Source organism: Cuculus canorus, chromosome 3, assembly GCF_017976375.1.
Source record: "Cuculus canorus isolate bCucCan1 chromosome 3, bCucCan1.pri, whole genome shotgun sequence".
NCBI classification, from domain to species: Eukaryota; Metazoa; Chordata; class Aves; order Cuculiformes; family Cuculidae; genus Cuculus; species Cuculus canorus.
In genome coordinates this window covers 61,028,218-61,043,339 of record NC_071403.1, presented here as the reverse complement: position 1 = coordinate 61,043,339, position 15,122 = coordinate 61,028,218, and positions in this window count along the sequence as shown.

The window sequence follows — 15,122 nt, the reverse complement described above, 5'->3', positions numbered from 1 at the left end:
GTTTTCTTGATGACAAGTGATGTGAGCAGCAGGCAGAAGGCCCCTGCACCACTGCCTGGCATCTTCTCACCAAATAGCCCCTCTCCCTGGTGTGCCTGTAATCAGTCACCATTTTTTGCTTTCCCCTGAAGTTTATTACCATTTAAATAGCCTTCCAGCATGAGACATCCTGAGGGGTTTGGGGATCTGCCGCCTCATGCTCTGTGAAATTAATTCCTCTAAGATCATGTCCTCACAGGAACATCTTATAGATTCAACTAATTTGGTTTAGAAACTGTTTTAAACACATGCAAGACCTTCTGTAGTGCTTCAGTTTTCTCAGGAGCACTTCCTATGTATTTGACTTGGGGTGTAATATGCTTAGACAGCCATGCATTTATTCCCAACCAAAATTACAGCACCAAATCCTGATTTCTGGGGTAACGTTTTTGACTACTCTGGACAATTCCATACTTAACTCAGTACATGTTTTTAGACCTTGAAGATTTAAGGGCCAGACTGCAAATGCCTTTAATCAGGAAGCAATTAATTGCACAAATTTCCTCCTTGCAGTCAGTGTAGCATACATCCAGGTAATGCTCCCTGTGAGGCGATGGCTCATGCCTGTGTGCTACTTTTATTACTGTATATCTCTGCTAATTAGTTCCTGTTGAAGGGTAGGCCAGATTGCCATAGGGGTTTAGGTAAAAGGTATATTCACTTAAGACAATATAAAGATAGCTTTCAGAAGAAAAACAAACTGTTTTTCTGCTGAGCTCTTTTTTAAAAATTTTATTATTTTTGAAGAAAACCCCCAAGCAGAATTCATGCTTTTGATGGAAGTTGGGATCAGATTTTTGAGGATTGTTCCAGTACCTCAATGTTGAGCACGCTCAACTGGGTTTTAATCCAGAGTACCCTGGTGCTTGCGTAAGACCATGTCAGGTAGGAAACACCTAGTTTCTCTCTTTTGCACCCCAATGCAAAGGATCACAATCCCAGTTCTCCCTCAAAAATGATGCTTAGCTTCAGTTTGAGAGAGGTGTATGTACCAGCACTGGGAGAGCTGGGAGGATGTTCAGCCCTCAGTGACAGTCCCTGAGGCTGCATATACACTATGCCTCATAAAACAGGAGGGTATGGCTTCAGTTGCCCCTCTCCCCACGTTCAGGTCAGGGCCATATGCCCCACTGCTAAAGCTGACACCAATCTTGTTTGCTTTTTCAAACACAAGCCACATGTCCTTCCTGGCCTATGTGGTGGCTAGAAATGACAAACACCCTCATTATGCTATTATTATAATATGCTAGAAGAAACCTTCCTGTCTGCACACCCAACACACAACTCTTCATGTTTGACTATTATAATTGTATTTTCAAAGTTATAAAAACCACATTAACCTGCTTTATGTGTTCACGCAAGTCAAGCTATAAACTGGCACATGAATGAAATTAACTGTCTCCAGAATTCACATTCCTGTCACTTATTCAATTATTTGATCAACATAATTGCTCAGAGCAAGAGCTAATTGGAAAATGACAAGCACTTACCCTCTCTATAGAGGAGGAGAGGCTTATCAGGTATTTTACTCCAGGCACTTTCATTACTTCCAATATTCTGGAAGTAATAAGATTTTTAATCAAGCTGTCCAAACACACAAAGCTTGTTTGCTAGCCAGATGCTTTCCCATCCTTAAAATAGTTCCAGTGTTTTGTGGTGCAAGGGTTTGAACACGTCTGCACTGCACTGTGTACAAGTACCTTGGCATACAGGTATAGGAGCCACAAGCCAAACTTGCCTCCAGGAGTCTACAGCACTGTGTCCTTGCTTCTGTACATCTGTATTCATGCTGGTGCTGCAGCTCTATGTGTTCAGTTCTGCCTACGACCACCTCCCATCTCTGGGAGCTGAAATGGAGAGTACTGGTTGGCCGAGGAAGAAGAGCCTCTCAGAAGTAGGAGGTGCAGAAAGTTATTTATTTTCTTGTTGCTCTTATGCAAAAGAGCATAATTCTCCACTTTGCCAGCTCAAACCCTGCATCAAGGCCACAATTTGAGGCACTTGATGCCTTTTTTAATTTTTTTGTCCCTCACCTCCCTCAGACATTCTGGTCAATGTTGTGAGTCTGCACAACCACACATATCCACACATCTGCACACTTTGTTGTTAAATGAAAATCTAAGAAATGGGTGCCAGAGCAGAGTGGTGAGGATGGAAAGGATCAGGAGGCAGGACACTCAAATCCTAAACCAGTCCTGGTTTCCATTATTAGCTCTAGCATTGTTTGGGGTTAGAATATTTAATTTGTTTAAATAAAGAGACAAGCAAGCACTTTTCCAGGCTTTGTGGAGCGGGGAGGAAGCTCATCTATCAACGCCAACAGTTTGCAACCTATTGTCTGCAGGCCCTGAGGCGATCTGTGGGTTATCTGTGGGGCAAAGGGAGCTAAGAAAATCAACCCTGTTGTCGGTTGCCTTAAATTCATGACAGATGGCCAGTATGTCCATTGGAAAATATTTGGGTCTGCAACTTAAAACTGGGTTGAAAAACCATTGTCCTCCTGCTCTTTCTGAGCAGTTCAAGCATCAATTTTTAGCTGCTTGAAAAGACTTCAGAAGTGGTGCATGGAAAAATGTGAGGGCTGAGAAACACGCTGTACTGGATCTTGTCCCCTGAGCTCTAGCTGTGCTGCTAACACTGCACAAGTGGTACGGGACAGCTCTGGAAAACTCACTGTACTGTACGCAGTGTCCTAGGGGCAAGTACTGTCTTAGGGGTTTTGATAAGAAGTAGTTAACCAGGTGAGTAATTAATCAGTTCATCCAAGAGGAGATGAAGAAATGAGTACAGCACAAATGAGTTCTACTTTTATCAAGACATTTCTGACACTGGGTAGGAAGCAAAAGTATAGAACAAGAGAATAAAAATGTAGCCCCTATGGGTGGCCAGGGAGCATCCAGGGGTCCCCAGGGGAAGGAACTACCCGTAAGCACAAATTTGTTGTGCTGCTTAATGGCGATGCCCTGTAGTTTGGAAAAGAAGGGTGCTGAGGGTGGTAGGTACCATTCCTGCTCACAGCTCCCCCTGACACATGGCCACAGCAAGCTGAAAACGAGGACGATGCCAAGGTTGGGTGCCCTGTGAGTGACTCCAGCTAGTGGATAAATAGCCCCAAAGTGCAATGCTACAATCCCTAAACTGTGACTAATGGTATAAATCAGTAACCTGATGGCACCACAGGACACCTCACACAGAAAATGCAGGCTCCTTTGTTGCTGGCTCCAGGCATAGTGGGAAAAAGCAAAAAGAAATAAAGCCCGAACAGGACACCTCGCAAAACCACGTTGCTGCTATGCCCAAAGCAGGGGACAGGCATGCTGGGAGGTGGCCGTTCAGGGCAGAGAGAGGCGGCAGCCCCACTGCCAGACCTCCACACAACGGGGTGCCGCAGCCGCGGGGTGCAGCCGGGGGATGCTCCTCCAGGGAGCACCGGGCAAACCCCGGCAGCACCGACAGCACCGACAGCAGGGGGCGGCCGCCGCTGCCGCAACCCGCATCCGCACCCGTATCCTCGCAGCTCCGCATCCCCGCCGCTCCCACCCCCCTTCAGCCCTGCAGACCTGACCGCAGCCCCACCGCCCAGCACCCCCGCAGCCCTCCAGTCCAGCATTTCCACCCAGCAGGCTCATAGTGCCCCCAGCTTAGCGTCCCAGCATCCGTACGTGCAGTTCTGCAGCCCTGCAGTCTCACAGCCCAGCATCCAGCCCCACATTCCCAAATTTCTGAATCCCAGCATCCTCACCACTCGGCAGCCCTGCAGCCCAGGAGTTTTGCAGCCCTTCAGCCCTACTGCCCAGCATCCCCACAGTCCAGCATCCAGTACAACATCCAAGCTGCATAGCAGCCCCAGAGCTCTGAGCTCTGCAGCTCAGCATCCCAATGCTCCTGCACCGAGCATCTCAGCATCCCAAGCATCTCAGCATCCCAGCCCAGGGCATGCAGCAAGAGGGGATGGCACAGTGCTGCTGCTCACAGTCTAGGTTTTATTGTGGTTTCTGCCCTCAGGGGCAATGACAACTATGACCATGGAGGTGGTTGTAGTTATACTGGAGCTTTTTTCCCTGATGTCCCATTACAAACTGCACTGGCAGAGGTGGCATTTCATTTTGTGAAGACTTAAAAATCTTTCTAGTGTGACCTTGGTGGAGCCTGGTGAGGCAGCTTTACAAACACACAGGATGCCGCTTACTGGTGCACTCCTGATCCCACTGCTGTGCAGGGCTGAAAGCAGGCATGCAGTGTGGGTAAAGGAAGTCAGCAGCAGCTTCCTCTGCATTTTCCTGGCTCCATTGCCTGGTGTTTTAATGTAAGATTTGTCCCCATCAAGAACAGTCACTCCCTATGAACAGGAACATATTTTGCTGCAGAATTTTAGCATTAGAAATGAAGAATGGAAACTTGATGCTTTGGTTACACTGGGACCTTCATTTTGCTGACTGTGAATCAAGAGTATTGCATTTCAGCAGCTGGAAAATTCAATAACCATCAGCAGAAAAATTATCCTCTCTCAACTTTTTGTCTGTCCTCTCCACTTTCTTGTCCTGCTGAGCTTCGTGCTGGCAACTCCTTGCAGGAGGTAGCAGGTTTGATCTGATGAAGTGCTCCTCTCCTGCCTGACAGCAGATCCTTGCTTCACACTCAAAACGCTGGAATAGGCATGCTGCTCCTCTATGAATATATTGCAAGGACACACATGGGCAGTCTTATCTGGAACTTCACCCTATTTTTTATTTAGGCACAAAGCACCTGGTTACTATTTTCTGTGGAGAGAAGGTACTTGAACTGGAAAAAGTCTCTCAAGTCACAAAATGGGATAGAAAATCAAGTTGTAGAACAGATTTGCAGGCAAACAATTAAAATGCAGTTTGAGTCAATGGAAAAAATTCATTTCAGTACTTTCAAGCTGATTTTATTTTGATCACTTGAAAGTAAAATTATTTAGATTTAGAAGACATTTGAATAAAACCCCCACTATTCTAAATGTCAACAATAGAAGCATGTGATGCTTTGATATTTGCAATTTTTTTCCTTATTGCTTTTATTTGAGAAATGTATTGGACATGTTTTCTTTTGTAGCTCCCACAAGAAAAACAATAGTTTTAAAAAATCTTTTTTTTTTAAATTAGAAAATATTTTGCTGAAAACCCCTATCTGGAAAAAAGCTGGAAATAGTTAGTGTGAAAAGTCTAGCAGGAAGTTTTTAGTTCCAGATGTGTTGCTCTACTTCCCCTGGTATGACAGAGGTACTTACAAATACAGTTCAAAGATGCAGCGCTGGTGGAACTAACTGCATATTTCCTGATGTTTGTGCCGCTTAGTGCAGGGGTGGTTAGATCGCTATTTACAAATCCAAGCTTAATTCATTCTCATACCAAAAGGGCAACAAAACCTCTAGCGATTCCCAGAGAGAAATTGGGGTCAGCGTTCCCGAGGCTTTCTCCCATCTTATTTCTGGCTGTGTTGTGTTCGGAAGAAAGATGCATATAGCAGATACAGTCCAATCCCAGCCCTCCTCTGATGAGTCAGAGTCAGCTTCTTAGGTCTTATGGAACGTAAGTCAGGAGGGAAGGATGGTCTTGTGGCTTAGGATAAAGACTGTGAGTCAGAAGAGTATATTCCTGAAAAAAAATTGTTCCCTTTGCTTAGCAGCCTAAGCAAGCTGCCACTGGAAAATTTCAGCTGTAGGCATTTTAAAGCTGGACGGGGTCAAAAAATAAAAAGCAGTCCAATTGACATTTGATCATTTCTGCAGCAACATTACATTTATCCATAACCAGCTGTGCTGATAGAAAAAGGACAAGCACCAGAGCAAATACCAGAAATATCCTAATTTGCGTTTCAGGCTAGCTAAACTCCCATTGATTAAGCTGGGAATGTTGATTAAACAAGCCTCAAGCTGTGACCTCTAACAATTCAGTCAGGTTACTCTTGCTGCTTAGCCAGGCTTGAGTTAAATTGGAAAGCAGGATAGAGCCTCAGCGAGTTTATCAGCTCTGAGCAGTGTGTTTCTAGGCAGATAACCTGCAAGTACCTCCCTGTTCATCCCCGGAGTCTTACAGGGGATTCAATAGCTTGTCTGCATGTTAGTATTAAAGTCTCTCAGAAAAAAAAAATTAAAAACCAACCCAGTTTTGGATCAATCCTCTGGAAACCAGTCATTCCGTCCATATAGTTAATGTTCAGTTGGTGGGTTAATAGCCAAACACGAAGTTAAAGGTGATTAAAGCGTAAAAAAAAAATAACTGCTCGGTGACTGTAGTCAAAGACAATACTTGGTTATTTTTTAATGGTTACTTTTCTGTCTAGGCTCCCATGGAGGCTGACGAGGGATATTTTAACTTGTCAAGGCAGTAGCACCATAGCAACAAATCCATAAGAAGCCCATCAGATTGGTGCACGGGACCTGTTTTGCATACCAGACCTTTGATCTTTAAATGTCTTTAGCACCACCATTTTTTTAATGAACGTAGTGAAAAGGTGAAGTAGGTCCCTTGTTTAAGTAGGACAATTTGTTATTGCCTTTTAGCTTTTGAAGAACAAGCCATGCAGAGGAGCTCAAATCTGGGCTCGAACACAAGAACATTTATGCTTAGGTTACAGGGAAGAAAGCAGCACGAGGGCTTGGGAATCCAGTCATTGCATTTGAAAAATATTATAGTTTTATTTGTTCATCTTCAATTCATGTTTCTTTAGTTTACTGACACAAGAAATATTAATTACTTGAAGTACAAAAGCTAATGCAGTAAAGGCAAGGCTTCTCCCTCCTGCTCTTCTGCTTCGTGCTATGGCAACAAGGCTACTGGCCAAACTGATGACAAACCTACAATGCTGCTAACTTCTGTGAAAAGCAGAAGGAATTCAAGACCATTTTCGAGGGCATCAGGTGAGTCTGTCAATCGAGCAAGGAATGAAAGAGGAATCACTGCAAGCCAGATGAGGACTTTACCTGTGAGACCATACAGAGGTGACACGATATGGGTAAACAATATAAGTAAGAACAACTGCTGCTTCTAAACACTTAACTGTAAGAGGAGAGGGTTAGTTCTTGTCTCTGCGATCTTCCTCTGACAGAGAGCAATCTGAAATCCAGAACAGACGGCATTTAACAGAATCTAGCTGTATGTCTGACAACTCTTGACTATGTCTTCTCGCAGGCTTCTTGGCAAGTGTCCGACACTTAGCACCCGTGTGTGCCTCACCCTCAGAGATGAGAGCAGTGCCCTGGCTGCAGGCACAGCCTGGCACTGAGCGGCTGGCTGCACTCACATGAGAGAGGGACCTAAAAGCATCCCCAGGAACACATTCAGCCCTGTGGTTTTCAGGTTGCCCTTCACAGACACACTGGTGATCCACAAGGAACATGGAGGTTGTCAGTGAGAAAAAAAGCTAATCAAACAGGTCCATCTACTTCCATGCATGCAAAAAAATATTAGGGGTAGGGAGCAAAAGTAGTGTAGAGTATCCTAGGCTTTGTGTGGTTTCCTTTCTGTTGTCAGTGAAAATCATCACTGAGCCATTGCACATTATAGTCCTTGGACTGTTTTGCAAATGTATAGTTGGAAGAGACGCTGTCAGGAAACACCAGTGCATCCCAGCTGCCTAGAAACAGAATCAGCTGTCCCTAACCATCCCTGGTAGCCCCAGTTGTCCCATCTTGCTGGAGATGCTATAGCCCCTGGAGGCAACTGTACTATGCAACTGTCCATACCATTAGAAAGTTTATCCTACCATCTGTATTGAGCTTTCCCTACTGCAATTTAAACTCACTGTTTCTTGCCTTATTTATCTCCAATTGCTGTGAAGGACAGATGATTCCCTTTCTCTTCGATGTGGCAAAGCCAGCTTGTATTCAGCTCCCCACTGTTCATACAGCTCTTTCATGGGTGCAGCCCATCCCTCCTTCACCTTGCTGCCTACTGGCAAGTCAGTCATGACAAATTTACTGCAGAGCAGCCCAGGAACGGCACTCTCTGAAACTTTCCTTTTCTGTTCCTTTCGTTTTATTCAGTACTGTCTCCCCATCCCTAACCACGTCCTGGATTTACCTCTAGTTTTGTCCTTTTCAAGCTCTTATTCTTGTCCCTAAGCTGTATTTCCCAGGAGCAGCCAAAGCACATCCCCATTTCCTCTGCACCCGCCTTGCTCTTTTTCTTCTCTCCAGGAGGGCTGCCCTTCACAAAAGAGAGCTCCGAACCCATGGGCACTGCACAGCACACACATACGTGCAAACAGCTCCGTGTTAGCTAAGATCTAAGACAACCCAAAGCATGAGAAAAAAAAAATAAAAGAAAGAGCTGTGTATAGTCAGTAACTGGAGCTAAATGGGGATATTTTACCCTTCATATTTCCCTGTTAATTGTTGCTCGAGACATTTTTGGTTTATCAGATGGAGAACGACACTGGAGACCTAACTAATTTGTGCCTCTTGTCAATGGCTCTTTGTTTTCTTTCATTTTTTATCCTTTATTTTTTGCCTGACTCTATAATAATTTCTTTGTTCTCTTTGGTAAGCTGGCCACTCGGATCATTATATTCCTGGAAGGCAGGCCTGTCTTAAACCTGGCTGTATTATCATTTGTCATAGCAGCAGCATCCACTGGGATGGCAGCAATGCACGGCAGCCAGGGCTCCCCCTGCTAGGCACCATGGAAAAAAATCACTACCCAGCTCTGGAGTGACCAGGACACAAGAGATTTAATCCTGGATGAGAAAGCACCTTTTTCTTAGAAAACCAGCTGAAATGCTTTGGACTTTTCCCCTGCAGGTACTTTACTGCCCAGGCTCACTCTCTATACTGGTGTAGGCTAGCAGCAGGGTACTAACAAACTAATAAACAAAGCAGAGGCAGGGCACAGGCCCAGGAGGTTGCCTGTACAATTAAATGGTTGGCATTGCCCTTGCAAGAGTATATCCCCGACCAAGAAAATATTCCTGCAGCCAATGCCCAGGCATGTTTTGAGAGCCAGGGTGGGCCAAGAAGGGTTCCTGGCAGGTGGTTTGGGCACAGTTCTCCTGCTTCAAGGGGAAAAAAGCTCATCCCTCTGGGGATGGCTGGGTGTGCCAGTGGGGCTCATGGGCAGCAAACATCCGCTGACCTGTCTTCTTAATTTGCATTGCTTAGCCTTGTTGTCCTGGCACTGCACAGCTTTTAATGGGTTTATTGCACCCAGCATCTGGGGGAAAAACACACCCATGGAGACACTGAAAGAGCCATGTGGCTCTACAGAAGCCTTCAGGTCTCACAGTCTTCTTGTTTTCTGACCTCCTGTTACAGCCCCACAGCTCAGAGCCCCTTGGGATACTAAGGAGCCAGTCAAGGAATTATACTCCAAGTCTGGTGGGGATGCTGCCTAGGACCACATAGAGTGAGACAGGGCCAGGTTGTCTGAGCTCTGCAGCTGAGACAAAACCCAGACTGGTGAGGCTGAGGGGCTTAAAGCATGTGTCAGGCAAGTCTGGTCTGGAGAACAGGGCCAGGCTTGCACTTAACTTGACCCTTAGGGAGCTGCAGAAGCTTAGGCAGGGATCTGTCTCCTCCATGTCATATCCTTCGCCTTACTTAGACATAGGAAGCCTCTGGGCCTCTCAGAGACCACGTGTCAAATCCATACAGATAGTTCATGCAGAGGAAATCGGTGGGATCACGGAGAGCAGAGGGTGCTCAGCACTTTACAGTCACATTGTCTGAAGTTCCTCTGCTAAGAAAAACAGAAAGCAGCTCAGCATTACGAATTTTCTGTATTCATTTTCTCCATGCCTGTGTCAGCAGGGAGATGATCAGTCTTCTAGCTACTGGGTCATCCATCTCTCCTCTTGTATCACGCCCATCACCATGGTGCCAGGGTCTGCAAATACAGAGAATCTGTATTTTCAAAGCACGGGTTTATTCAAGAGTTTTGTATGGAAATGCACTGGATTACCTACAACTGTAGAACTGAGGTTTTTTTATAAGCAACCTTGTTCCTCTGATACATGAAAAGCCATAACTGGACCTTTTGCCAGAACATCTTCAGGTTTCCAATGCCAGCTCCCAGGCACGTCTGACATCCCTGCAGAGCCTTCTGTGTCTGGGTTGAGGATTGGTATCTGAGTTGAAGATTGGTATCTGTGTTGAGGATTCTCCGCAGGAGGAGGGCGGTGTTGGGAGCCACAGGTCACCACCAGCGGCATGGAGGGAGGCTCTGCCTCAAGCTACCCACCTACAGTAAACTCATTCCCAGCTATAACCTGGCAATGAGCTTTGCCCAGCCAGCAGCCAGCCCAAGGTTCCATGCAGCAGGGATGGATTCAGAGGCCATATGGATCCAGGCTGTGAGGATTCAGCTGTACTTACCCTAGCCTTTTGTTCTTCCCAGCTCACCTTTAGCTGACAGCAGCAAACCTCCTACACGGTCCAGGGAGGTTATTCTGCCCCTGTACTCGGCACTGGTGAGACCGCACCTCGAATCCTGTGTTCAGTTCTGGGCCCCTCACCACAAGAAGGATGTTGAGGCTCTGAAGCGTGTCCAGAGAAGAGCAACGAAGCTGGTGAGAGGGCTGGAGAACAAGTCTTACGAGGAGCGGATGAAAGAGCTGGGGTTGTTTAGCCTGGAGAAGAGGAGGCTGAGGGGAGACCTTATTGCTCTCTACAACTGCCTGAAAGGAGGTTGTGGAGAGGAGGGTACTGGCCTCTTCTCTCAAGTGACAGGGGACAGGACAAGAGGGAATTGCCTCAAGCTGCTCCAGGGGAGGTTCAGGCTGGACATCGGGAAAAAAATTTTCACAGGAAGGGTCACTGGGCACTGGCACAGGCTGCCCAGGGAGGTGGTTGAACCACCTCCCCTGGAGGTGTTTAAAGGACAAGTGGATGAGGTGCTGAGGGGCATGGTTTAGGGATTGATAGGAATGGTTGGACTCGATGACTCAGTAGATCCTTTCCAACCTAGTGATTCTATGATTCTATGGTGGTGGAAATATTTGTGCCTTTCCCTGCTCCAGGATCCTGACAGCACAGTTGCAGGGAGGTCCCATTACCAGCACAGGGTGGGGCTGCAAAGCTGGACCCCACCCAAGAGGTGAAAACCCACCATGGCCTTTCCCTAATAATTATTCTCCTTGCTGAGTCTTCTCCTTGCTTTGTACTGCCTCTGGTAGGAAAGATGTTTTTATTGCATTATCAAAACATGTTAAAAGCAAGAAGAAAATTCAGCAAAATGAAAACTGCAACCAACAAAAAAACCCCACACAAGAAATCTGGGCCTCATACACTTGTTATTTAGCCTTAAAAAAACCCCAACAAAACAATAAAACCAGAAAGCAAAGCAAAAGCTGACAGAGCTAATTGGGCTGTGCTGCTAGAAGAGCAGGAGCTGTGGGAAATGGGGAGATGGCTGCGGAAAGCACCACCTTGAAGAAAGCCCCAGATTTCTGCGGTCTGCCTCTCCCCCGAGCCCCATTTCATAGCAAATCAGAGTAAATGGAGCAATTATTGCAGCTGTGTTTTGGGCTAGTTTAAGAAGTTGTACTTTCCCGGCTGCCTTTGGAGAATAACAGCAGCGGCGGGCAGCATTCCTGCCAGTGCAGCCTGGTTAAATATACTGAAACAAGCAACCACCCACCCTTCTGGAAGAACTTGCTGGGTGATTTTTGCCTGTTTGTTTTCCATGATAAGTTTCCGAGGAAAACAGTAGCTTTTTAAAACCCATACGTACAGCCAAAAAAGCTTGTGGACTTTTCCCTCCTCCTCTCCAGCAAATACTTTGCTGCCTCTTTTACAATGCCATTTCTATTGACGTAAAGCAAAGATAAGAAATGTTTGCCTGTGCTGCCTTGCTCAGTTTTCCATGTGTGGCTTCTGGCTGATTTGCCATGTGTCCCTGCTGAGGTCTCAATCCACTTTCAACTGAAAGCATCCAGCTCCTTGCTTGGCTTATCATGCTGACACAGCTGGCAACCTATTAATCTCCTGCTCCTGATGCCTTTACTACAGTGGGAAAACTCTGGTGCCTTTTAGTCATTTGTATTTACAGCTAACAGAGGCTGGTGCTCAAAGCCCCTAGGTCATTTCTCTATGAAAACCCCTATCCGGAACCATTGGAGTTGGGGGTGGGTGGTGCATCATTTTCGTCCTTCTGCTCTTTGAAAAGTATGGAGAACTGAAAAGCAGCAGCAGAAGTAGGTTGGAAGCCAAGATCATGCTTTGCCCTTGTTCACCTTTCTAATCTGAGGACCATCAGGGGCTACTTCTAAGAAATATTTTCTCATACATTGATAAAATGAGGCTCGCTTTTCACCTAAGAGAAGTTCTCCCGTAGAGCTACATTTTTAGGCACAGGAATTCTGCCTGCTACCTCCCCAGCTAAGAGAGGACACAAGTCTGGCAAAGTTATCCAGTAAAGGAGCCCTTTGAATCTTATTCTGTTGAGAAACCTTTTCTAAACCGGGCTGATGAAAACACTATTGTGTGCAAATAAATCACCCTGGAAGAGTTTGCCTTGTAGAGCTGTGTTGGTAGTACCATTCTGGCAACTCTTGCTTTCTAAATCCAGCAAAATCCTCAGGCAGAGGGAGGTTTGTGAGCAGGAAAGCCAGGAGAAGAATGGCAATTTCCTGAACCTGTCCTTGTACGCTGGCCAGGCGACACTCTGGCTGTTAACAACATAGTGAAGGACTCACAGGTAGAGACAGGACACTTGAAAAGGGAAAAATAACTTACATTGTGACTGACCTCTATGTCTGATTGTGAATGCCTGTTACGGCTGAAAAGTTCTGGCCTGAAAACCTGGGAAATGAAGGTTTTCATCCTGTCCCTGAAAAAGAAGAAAAGCGTAACGCCTGCTTCCGGTTGCTCTCCCGAAGCAGATCTCTGATGGGGTGAAGCGCAGCATGTTAAGAAATACCTGCTCCTCCCAGCTGCCAGTGCCAGGGAGTTGGGCTGGACTCAGTGTTGAGCTGGCTTAGCTAAGCTGAGGATCAGGGTGGCACCTGTGAGTCTCCATGTACAAACACCTGAACCAAGACAGTGTGGGTTTGGATGGCAAGAGGTTGCTCTGCTCTCTTCTTGCCCGACTTTGTGTTACCATGCATCCCAGAAAAAGCCACGGCTTTTCTTCCTCTGCTAAGCTGTCCTGGAGCCATCTCTGGATGCTGCCCTGAGATGCCTGCCCTTGAAGTTGGGCAGCTATCAGGGAAGCACAGCCTGCTCGCTTTCAATAAAACTGACACTTGTGCTAGCTCGTTCCAAGCCTTTTAATCCACACCAAGAAGATCCTAGCAGCTGCTTTCAGAAAAGGAAAATACTTTTCAGCAATGACCATGAGATACTTCCAAGTTTCATACCAAGAGAAAGCGGCAGGCTCCAAAAGAGATATCAGTAGGACCAGTCTTTGTTTTTCAGACTTTAAGAGTAACCAATTAAAAATGCGCAGGCCAAACTCTTTGCAGAGGCAGATCAGCACAGATCCAGTGGCTGGGGCAAGCTGCACTGGGGAGGATGGGTGCAAAAGTGAGTGTGGGAGCATCCCTGCAGAGCAGACAGGTCTCTCTACCCTCCTCACCTCGCAGCACCGCTGACAGAAGTTAAGTTCCCCTTTAGGAAGCTACTTTCATGCCACTGTGAAACATGGTCTCATGGAAGGATGTTTATGCCCCAGCAAGAGGTGCCCCTGGGGATATGCCGTGGTAGTGGAGAGGTGGTGGAGTTCTCCAGGGAGTACTGATCTCTGTTCAGGCTGCCTAGTGACAATTTCAGTGTCATCGGGGTGTATTTTACCAAGTATTATAAGATATCACTCAGCATTATGAAGCTGTTCAGTGTCCTCGTTCTCCGTGCCTAGGGGAGATACAGATAGTCCACTCCTTTGCGTTCTTCTTCCTCTCGTGATGTTTACATTCAGGTTTAAGATGTGCAAAACCTGCCTCCTTCCACTTTCCTCATTGCTGACTGCCTCCTTCTGCGCTCACTGCTCTGCCCCAGCAGCCTGGGCTCTGGCTGCCTCTTGCAGGTCCTCCATCCAGGTCTGATCACATTATCCTCTGCCACAACTCATTTGCAAACTGGGACCTTATTCTTAACACAGCTCCACATCCAAAATGCAAAGAGATATCCTTTCATTCACTTTCCCATCACCTCCCTGCTCTCCCTCTGCAGGCCTGGGAGATCTGCCTCCTTACACACGTTGTGCCACCAAGGTGGACATTTTTGGGGAGGAAACCTCAGGTCTGGCAAGCTGCTCTGGCACTTGGCTCTTTTTTGAAGCAGCCCTGTGGCCTGAAACTCTGGCAAAGTAAGGAGTTTGGGTGTAGGTGAGGCCATTGACCCTACCTGTGGGGTCATGTGAAGATGCCCATAAATGCAAGTCACTTTAGTTCAAGCACGAGTGAAAGGTGAAGACAGTGGTCACAGTAAGGCTGGAGCAAGAACCAGTACATGCAGCCAACAGAGTTTCTTCCCAGGAGTGCTACAAATGTTGGGAAGGCTGTGGCAGAAAAGTTACCCATTATTCTGTCCTGACAGGGAAGCGGTTTCGTAGTAGGAAGGAAAGTTTTTCCGAGTTGCTAGAAAGAACAACAGAGTAGGATTTTGACAGCTGGTTTTTGAGTCCACCTGAGGAACTGGTGGGGTTATGGCAGCTATAAAAAAAGCTAATAAGGAGATTCGCATATGGGCTAATGGGCAGTGTGTCAAAGAGCCTCCATGCTGCGCTAGCTGCTCTGTCACTCACTCCTCAGACGTGTGTCCAAACTGAGATGTCCTTTCTCTGCTCAGTTCTCTCCTCTGTCACTCTCAGCAGCCCCACCAATGTGCAGCACATTGCCTTAGCATATTTTCTCTTCCTCCAGCTTAGTCCTTGAATTTATCTTCATCTCTCCAGAATGCCTCTGTAAACTGGGGGTCTTGGGCAGAAATATCAGGTCATTTATAAATCCCAGTGAAGGTAATAAAATGCAGTATGCCACAGGGCAGGGGCAATTTCTTCATTCAGATGTTTGACAAAACTCATGTCTTTGTTATTTTTCTTACCAAGATATTTATTTGCAATCACCAAGACCTTAGACAGTGTGTCCCCAGCAGTGCCCAGGCAATCTGCTGAGACTACTACTCT